The sequence below is a fragment of the Acomys russatus genome, chromosome 6, assembly GCF_903995435.1.
Source record: "Acomys russatus chromosome 6, mAcoRus1.1, whole genome shotgun sequence".
Classification (NCBI taxonomy): domain Eukaryota; kingdom Metazoa; phylum Chordata; class Mammalia; order Rodentia; family Muridae; genus Acomys; species Acomys russatus.
In genome coordinates, this window is record NC_067142.1 from 18,916,258 (window position 1) to 18,925,954 (window position 9,697).

Genomic DNA, 9,697 nt, shown 5'->3' on the forward strand with positions numbered 1-9,697 from the left:
GTTATCTTGTCTAGTTCAGTAAAGAACCATGTAGCCATTGTTCAGTGTGGTCGTGTTCATGTGTAGCTTCATTTGCAGAGAGCTGCCATTCTCCCTAATGTTTGAACAGCCCTGGAACTCATAAAGTTGTTGATTTACCCATAGGCTGCATACATTCACGTTTGTATTCTTCAGAAGTATATAAAAGGTTTGCTTCCCGTGGATTTTGGCACATCTTCAAAAAACTCATTTGTAGGGCTGGGGAGATGGCTCAGTCTCCGTAAGCATGAAGACCCGAGTTCAATCCTAGACTCCATTTAGGAAGAAAAAAAAAAAGCCAAGTGTGATGAGTGCTGGTAATCCCCAGACTGGAGAGCAGAGGCAGGGGGATCCCTGGGACTGGGCAGCCAGCTAGCCTAGCTCAGCTGCTAAGTGCCAGCCTTGTAAGAGACTCTGCCTCAAGAAAACAAGGTGAGTAGTTCTGAAGGAGTGACGTCCAGTTTGGCCCCAGTTTTCATAGGCCCACGTGTGCACTCCCACGTGTGGCACACTCATAAACAAACACATACACACATATATACACACAGAGACAAACCTTAAAAGTAAAATGTTCTCTTCCTGCTGATTTTATAGTTTTTCAGGTTTATTTCTAGGTTGTTTTATAATTTGTATCCATCATATTTTAGCTCTGGCTGGTCTCTGAAGTCTTTGAAGGCCACTGGTCATAGAGTACTTGTTTGGTACAGAGTTATCTTACACAAGTGTTTTGTCATTTTTCAGCCTCCCCCGACCCAGTTGAGTCTTGTGGGTTTTTAGGTAAATATATTGGGTGGTGAAAGGTCTCTTTTTCTTTCCCAATACAATGTCTCAGTCCAGCTTTATTGTATGAGACCCAGAACAATTGTAATGATGATGATGCTGACTCCGAGATAAAATGCATAAATGCAGGCGACCTAAGGAATGATGAGGATGATGTGTCCGTCTAGTCTAGTTTATTAAATTGAGAATCCATATTGAGCTTTTTATGTCCTCCCCCCCTTTTTTTTTATCATGAGAGATAGAGAAGATCCCAGAAGCTTTGAGAAACCGAAAAAGTCACACAACAGAGGATCAAGACTCAGGATGGCACTGGGCTATTTCTCATCAACCCAGAATGCCACATGCCAATAAGAACCGCCTTCAGAATGTGGAGTGGAAATGATTTCCAAACGAGATTTATACAGCCAGCCAAACTGTCAATCAAAGATCCAAAAACTGAAGTTCCCATATGCAGTTTTCAAGGAAGCTACTGGCATGTATATTATAAGTAAAAGAAGAGCGTAAACCAGGCAGGATGGTGGCTTTGGATCCAAGCATCAAGGAAGAAGAACAGGAAAGAGGCTAAGGGTTTTCCCAGGATAATGGTGAAGGGAAATTTCAGGATCTCTATGATGCAAACAGCTAGGAGGACATCTGGTCCACATCAGGGCAAGAGGACGAAGGGCTTTAAGAAAGAAACAGAAGTGATAGGTTACCAAATGAATCTTATTGTATTTCTAGAGAATTTAAAACTTTGTGGACATGTTTATGGGAAGAATTAGTGACATGGCTTTAATGTAAGTGAAACACAGAGGCAATTACCAACTCCAGGGAAAAGCAAAAGCTGCGCAAGTCAGCAGCTACACCTATATATAATGCTGAGATTTGGTTATCAACTTGATAGAATCTATAATCACCCAGGACACAAGACTCCATGCACACCTGTGAAATGTTCTCTATATTAACTTGTGGACATGTCATGAGGGATTTTCTTGATTAGTTTAATTGAGATGGGAAGATCTACCCCAAATGTGGGTGACACCATTCCCTAGGCTGAGATCCTGGATTTTAGACATGGAGAAAGTGGGGGGGCAAGCATCAAGCATCACTTCTTTGCTTCCTGACTGTGGACCCCGTGTCACCTGATGCCTCATATACCTGCTGCCGTGACCGACTGTGAGCCCTTGAACCGTGAGCCCTTGAACTGTGAGCTGAACAAACCCACCCTTCCTTCCTTCCTTCCTTCCTTCCTTCCTTCCTTCCTTCCTTCCATTGCTTTGGTCATGTGTTTTACCACAGCAATAGGAAAGGAAACCAAGAGACTTTGCTTAGCTGCTAATAATATGTGGGTGGGCCAGGTCGACGTGGACACCGAGTGGGCATCTGTGATGGGATCATGTTGGGAGGGGAAATGTGTGTGTTTGTGGGTGGTGACTGCTGTGGAGCCAGTGGTCTGTGTGTGTGTTTGTGGGTGGTGACTGCTGTGGAGCCAGTGGTCTTCTGTAGGAGAAGGCCAACAAGTAATATGTGAAATCAGAAAGGGATGGTATTTAGAAATATGAAAGTAAATGTCAGCGGGAACGGGGCAAGGACGTGAAGCCATCTCCTCTGAGGAGAGGTGGGATGGCTGCTTTTCATTATCGGTTTCATGCAACTATTTGACTTTTACAATCTCATAATAAACTATTGATCAAAATGGAAATTTAATTTAAAAATGTCCCTGTATTTATGACCTAGTTCAGCTTTTGAACCTCTCCCGCTGCTCAGGAAATGAGCTGACCGGAATTTTGAAGATCAAGGGTACAGGCTCCCAGCTCTGTAAATTACTAGCTGTGTGACCCAAGGCCAGTTGCTCGGTCTCTCAGAGTCTCCATTTGCTCACCTGAAAAGTAGAGATAATTCTAGTATCTACTTCATAGGGTTGCTCAAAGGATGCTATAAGATCATGCCTGGGCCTGACACTAAGAAGCACACACTAAAAGACACCTCTTGTTGTGATGTTCCTGGGTGGTTTTAGTTTTTCTGTTTCTTTCGGGTGTGTGTGTGTGTGTGTGTGACTGGGCACCCACGTGAAGGTCAGAGGACAGGCTTGGGTGTCAGCTCTTGCCTTTCATCTTGTTTGGTGCAGGATTTCTTTCACTTCCTATATCAGGCCATCAGGCTATCAGGCTTGCGGGTTCTCCTGTCTGCCTCCCATCCAGCTCTCTGTGGGAGAACTGGCATTGTAGATGTGCACTATTGAACTTGCTTCACAATAGTTGCTGGTTTAATTTCATTCAGTTCAATTCCTAAGGGATTAACTGTGGACACGTTCTCTGAGCTTCACCTTCTAAAGGAACATGAAGTATTTTGAGCTACTGAGCAGGTAAGTGGTAAAGAGGCATAGAACATCCGGTACCCAGCATCTAATCTTCCTAAAAGTATGATTTTCCATTAACAAAAAGAGGAACCCCTTTCAGGGCACCATGCGCATTGATCCTGGCAGAGTTCTGCCCCATTTTGACATGCATTTATCTACTCAACAAAGCAGCCACACAGAAATAGGGGAAAATCTAGACACCCATGATTGCACATTTGTTACTTTTCTCGTCCCTGCAACCTAGTGCCTGTCAAGACATAACCTGCACGTGGACAGGTTTATTTTGGCCCACATCTTGAGGAGAAACAGTTCATTAATGGCAGGGGAAGCTAAGGTGATGGGGCAATGGTGGGAGTATGAAACTGCTTGCTACAGTGCGTTGACAAAGAGAAAGAGCTGTCACGAGAACATGTAAGGGCACCCCCAGTGACCCACTCTCTCCAGCAAATACCCTCAAGCAAGTGTGTCCAACCCTTTCTTTAAAATATTTTTATTTTATGTGTGCTTGCATAAATGTTTGTGCACCATATGCACTCTTGGTATCCAAAGAGGTGAGAAGAAGACATAGAATTTCCTGGAACTGCAACGACAGGAAGTTATGGGCCTCTGTGTGGGTTCTGAGAACATAATCAGGGTCCGCTACGAGATGAGCAAGTGCTCTTAACTGCTGAGTCATCTCTCCAGCCTGTTATGTCCAACCTTTGACATTGCCATCCGGTGTTGTCATCTACAAAGTTTCCAGTGGGCAACTGCAGTTGAGTTACAGGGGAGGGTGGGGGAGAAATCTCATGAGGCTGGAGAGACGGCTCAGCAGTTAAAAGCACTTGCTGCTCAATCATGAGGACCAGAGTTCAGATCCCAGCACCCACATCAGGGGTGTGTGCCTGTAACTCCAGCTCCGAGGGATCTGATGACCTCTTCTGGCTTCTTGGGCACACACACACACACACACACACACACACACACCCCTCCTAATATTTTAAATAAGCTTCTCACTTGTGTTAGGCTGCATTCATACTTCTCTTTATTGCATGTGGCCCACGGGCTCCACGTTGGGCACGTTCAGGAGGTTATAACCTTCCTAAACAGCATTAAATTCTGGGGCTTCCCGTGTTCAGATATATGAACCTATGGGGACTGTTTTCGATCTTATAGCCTATGGACTGCACACATGCATGTGCGAGAGAGAGAGAGAGAGAGAGAGAGAGAGAGAGAGAGAGAGAGAGAGAGAGAGAGAGAGAGTTGGAGGAGAGAGAGTTCCAGTGCACTTTTTTCCTGTTTATTCCTAGATACAGTGGGATGGGTAGCTCTCAGGGGTGCTTTTCCTTTTGCGACGACTCTGTAGCACTTCTAGCCTTCACTAGGAACTCAGGTTTCCATCATGGGTGATGCTGGCAGGCATGGGCTAAAAGGTGATCACCGGAAAACAACATCTGTTACTCCAATCACATTTATTGACTAAAGAGAGTCATGTGATCACCCTGAGTGGAGCTGCCCTCTAGAATGCCTGACCACTTGGATAATGGGGCCTAGGGCAGAAGGGGACACTTTATCTTGCATTTGTAGGGTGCAAGCCTCATGGCCTATGTTGAGCTTTTTGGCAGGGTGCTTTTGTCTCCTCACATCACATTGTGACTTGTCTTTGAACACATGTGGCCTGCACAACACAAACTGAGGGAAAGATTTCAAGTGGCTGGTGACACTCTTTCTCTCTCCCTCTTCTAATTTAGGGAGCTGTGTGTAGGTGGCGGAGATCCAGGCTTTCTGGTCTTTGCATGTCAATGCTCAAAAATACATCTCTCCATCTTTCCCCTCCTGGCCAGCCAACATGGACTCTCCCTCTTCTTATGGGGCAGACCTGGGGTGTCATTCACTCCAGAAGTAACACGTCTGGAGGTGAGGCCAAAAGAGCGCCCTGAACAACTGCCGGGTTAACAACTGCACATGTGGGGTGAGGCTGCACACGACTCTGCTGGGGCTCCTTGTGCAGACAGTCAGCCGGTGGTGTTAACGTGCTGTGTTAAAAGTGACACCAGAGCGCTGCAGGCGCCACTGTCAGCTGTTGCTGGAGATGACACCCCGGCCTGCAGAGTTGGGTGCGAGCTCAGAGCAGCAGCCCTCCCCCTCACTTGGGTCCCAGGATCCCTGAACCCCATCAGAAGGGGTTTAGGAGAGGCAAGCAGGTAGCTTGTTTAAAAGGAGTGTTTTGTCCCTAGCATGCGAAGAGTGGGATACAGGCTGTGGGAACAGTGAGGTCACGAGGCTAGAGGGACATTGGGGCCAGGTAGGAAAGTGTCCGTGCTGAGAGAGAGAGAGCTCAGGGCTCTTTCCTCTTCAGGTTTTCCTTCTTTCCTTCCTTTTCTCTTTCCCTTGGCTCTCTCTTCTTCCCTTTCCTTCGCTCTTTCTGAATAAGAATCTCATTAGACCAGGCGGACCTCAAAGCTGCTATGTAGTCCAGGATGCCCTGCAATTCCCCATCCTCCTGCCTCCACTTCCCAAGTGATGAGTTACAGGGTGTATACCACCATGCCCAGTTTATGAAGTGCCGGGGATTGAACCTAGAGACCTGTGCATGCCAGGCCAGCACTCTACCGACTAAGTCACACCCCAGCCCTCAGACTCTCTTCCTGGTACCCCCTCTGGGCCTCCATAGGGCAGCTGTGATTTCCAGGGAAGCTATGGACAGCTTCTGAGGCTTACAATTCAGTCAGGAAAGGGTTACTGACAGACTTGGAGTGACTAAAAAGGAACTCAGCAGCAAACACTCCAGTGTGGTGCTGGGATGAATAGGCAAGTGCCCAGGGTTTCAGAGGACTTTGAAGGAGAGTGAGATTGGTGAGGATTCAGAAGCATAGAAGCCCAGAGAAGGAAAGAGAAAGGAAGCGGGTGGACGGGGTAAGAATTCCCGTCCCCGAACCCATTTTGCAGGCAGGGAGACCTGCCTTAGGTTAGCTCGCTTTCTTCTGGGGGCGGAGTTGCAGCTACTACGATGGTGTAGCCTGTGTGCTTTGTGCAGAGACCCCCCCCTCCATTTGCCCTCGTAGCCCAGGAGGAACATGTTGGACCTGCCCAGTGCCCACCTCACACCTCAGCTACGGGAGTAGCCTAAGGGTCAGCAAAAGTGAAACCCAAGAATATTGCTTCTTTGGGAGTGTAAAACAAAACAACTCACGTCATGCAAACATGAGGACCTGAGCTCGGTCACCAATACCAGGTTAAAAAACAAAAAAGGCTGGACATGGTGGCACACGCTGTAATCCCAGAACTAGGGTGAAGGGGATGAGTGGACTCCTGGGCTTCGGAACCACCAAGCCCAGCATGATGCTTCCAGGTCAGTTCAAAATCCTGTCTCCAATACAGAAGGTGGATGGTACCCAGGGGGATGGCTCCAGGGGGTGACCTCTGGTGTTTGTTTTCCACACCTACACACAGAGGTATACACATGTGAACACACGAACACACACACACACCATCTCTTCGTAGAAGGAATTTCTGTCTGTCTGTCTGTCTGTTCTTTTTTTCCTTGTAACTATCTTGACTAAGTCATTAGGACTTCCACTTTGCAGTTTGGGAAACCAGGGCTGGGAGAGCACATGCTGCACGTTCAAACAGTTCTTTAGGAGAGATGGAGCTCATTGCAGTCATTTCAATGTCATCAGCTTCTGGTGCCAAGTCACACGTCACTCAGGACATCCCCAGTGTCAGCGAATGTCAGCTCATTTGTTTGCTAAGCCCCATTTCCTCTTGGAACACATCCTGTCCCCCATGATCCTGCCCTGGACGAGGAGGGGTTTGGAGGGAGAGACCCGTTGGCTGGCTATTAGCCAATCAATTACTCCCTCTTGTTCTAGCCTCAGTGTGTATAGGAAACTAAATCTGGAATCTCAGATTTGAGAAGGATGCTAGCCAGGAATCTCACTGAGATTGCCTGTATTGAAAGTCCTCAGAACTGTCCTGGTTCCCCTGTTAGCCCTACCTTCTCTTCCTGTCCCTGCGAGCCTGGAATCTGTGAGCTCTGAGACTTCATTAATCTTTTCCTTCATCCATTCAAGGGTTCCCTCTTTTCGAAGCCAGAAAACCAAAGGTACCAAGAAGGGTAAAGCCCATTGCAATTCTGTCTCCAGCAAGACATCTTCACCGTGTGTGTGTGTGTGTGTGTGTGTGTGTGTGTGTGTGTAGAGAGAGAGGAGGGGGGAAAGGTTAACTAAATGCTCTTTAAGTCAGGCACGTTCTACAAACACATGTCCTAGTATTTTATGAGTATGTGTGTTTGTGTTCTTGTGGAGATCAGAGGTCAATGTTGGGTGTTATCTTCAGTTCTTCTTCTTGTTATTGTTGTTATTATTATTATTATTATTGCTATTATCATTACTACTATTTTATTATTACTATTATTACAATTATCTCACTGAGCCTGGAGCTCACTAGGCCACCAAGCCCTAGGGATCGTTCCATTCCTACCTCTCCAGCCCTGGGATTACACACATGCATACCACTGTGCCACCTTTTTCCCTTGGGTCTGGGGAATCAGACACAGGCTGTCATGCTCACCAGGCAAGCAGTTGACTGAGCCAGCTCCTCAGCCCCATGCACAGGTTTTAGGTTGCTCACAGCTTTTACCCTGTCTTCCTGCCAGCCTTATTCCTTGACTGTGGCTCCGGACCTCCTCTAGACTAGAGTTTCTGCTTCCGTCTTTACCGTGGTGTGCTGAACCGTCCGTCGTCCCTTCGGCCTTGCAGCTCTGGGGTGAAAGCCACCAAGACTGTCTGATTCCAGCAAAGGTTTAGCTCACTCTTGCTCTGTATGTGTACTTAATGTGCAGATGTGGGCTTGACTTTCTTCCGCCAGACTAGGTCCCACAAAGTACGGATAGCCATTGGTGATAACTAACTGAGACAGGGTCCAGTGGGCTAACCCTGTTTGCCCTGCTCCCTCCAACCTTAGCTGTGTGTAGACCTGTGTTCCATCTATGTCCTGTCCATCCTTCAGATCTCCTTGGCTTGCCTGTAAAACACCTTTGAAAAGTGCACTCCCTACTGCCAGCTGCACCGTCACTTCTTTCCCTCGGTCATCCTGATTTGTCACTCCTTATACCTTGTCAGACGCAGCTGAACCATTTCTACCCCTGTGAAATCCTTCTACAGGTCAGGTTCCCTTCCTGAACTATCTGGGCCATAGTTTTCCTCCATCCCATTGGAACATTGTTCCTCCCCCCCAAATCTTATTCTCTCTTCCCCGACCACACCTTAATTTGCCTAAGAAACACAGCATGTGCCCAATTTAGAGGAGGCAATGCTGAGGCTCAGAGAATATAAGCGGCTAGTGGGCTAGTGGACCCACAGCTAGGAAATAAAAGGTGTGGATAGGATTTACCCCAGGTCTGATAGATGTCTCACCCTAGCTGGTGTGTGTGTGTGTGTGTGTGTGTGTGTGTGTGTGTGTGTGTGTGTGTGTGTGTGTGTACGCACGCATGTCATGTGTAAACGTGGAGACCAGAAGTCAATGTCAGTTGTCTTCTGAAGTCAGTCTCCACCTCATTTCTGAGCAGGCTCCCTCACTGCCCTCGGGACTTGCTGATCTGACTGCACTGATTGGCCAGTGAGTTCCAGGTGATTCTTCCCTTTCCGAAGCTCTGGGATGACAGGTGTGTCCCCACGCTCAGCTTTTCACATGGGTGCCGGAGCCAACACTCAGGTCCTCAGGCTTGTGTGGCAAGCGCTGTGCAGAGTGAGCACCACCCCGGCCCTGCCTCACCTCCCAAGCATCAGACACTCAACCATGCAGGGGACCCTGGGATCCCTCCTCCTCCTGCTTGGCTGCACATCTGGTAGAGTGTTCTCACCCCAGTTTAAGCCACAATGTCATTTCTTCTCTGTCATGTTTCTGTCATGACTGCCTTCATGTATCTCTTCTTTAGAAGTCATCTGGGGGTTCCTTGTGGCCTGGTGCCATTTGCTCACTCTCTCCTTGGGCTGTCAGTTTGCCTTCACTGTAGGAGTGCCGGCCATTTAAGGAAACTCACCCTTTACCATATGTGTGTTACAAATATTTTTCTAGTTTTTAAAAATATATATATAGTGGGATTTTAATATCACATATAGTTGAATTTCCAATATTTATTTTGTGCTTGACATTTAATTTCAACCCACGTCAGCTTTCTTTGGCAATATTCTGCTAAGGTTTTGTGGGTGTAAGGTCTCCAGTAGGTGTGCCCCAGCCGGGGTGCTGGATCCTACCCATGCTCAGCTTGCCAGCAACTGGAAAGTGGACCTTCCTGTTAATATGTCGTTGAGCTTGGCCCAAAACAGTATAACTCACATGTGCTTGTGGTCCGAGATCATCTGAGTGACCCATCTTCCCAGGGCACTGCCGCAGTACCATGGTGGCAAGAAGTGAACATTAAGTTTTGGGATGGTAGGTCTCTGATGGGGCTCACAGGGAACATTGAGGCAGATGGTCCTTTTGGGTAAGAAATTTATTAGAAGAGTTATTAATTCTATGGGCAGACAGACAGACAGACAGACATGTAGTAGCACAATGGCAGCTCTGTTGAGAGCTTAG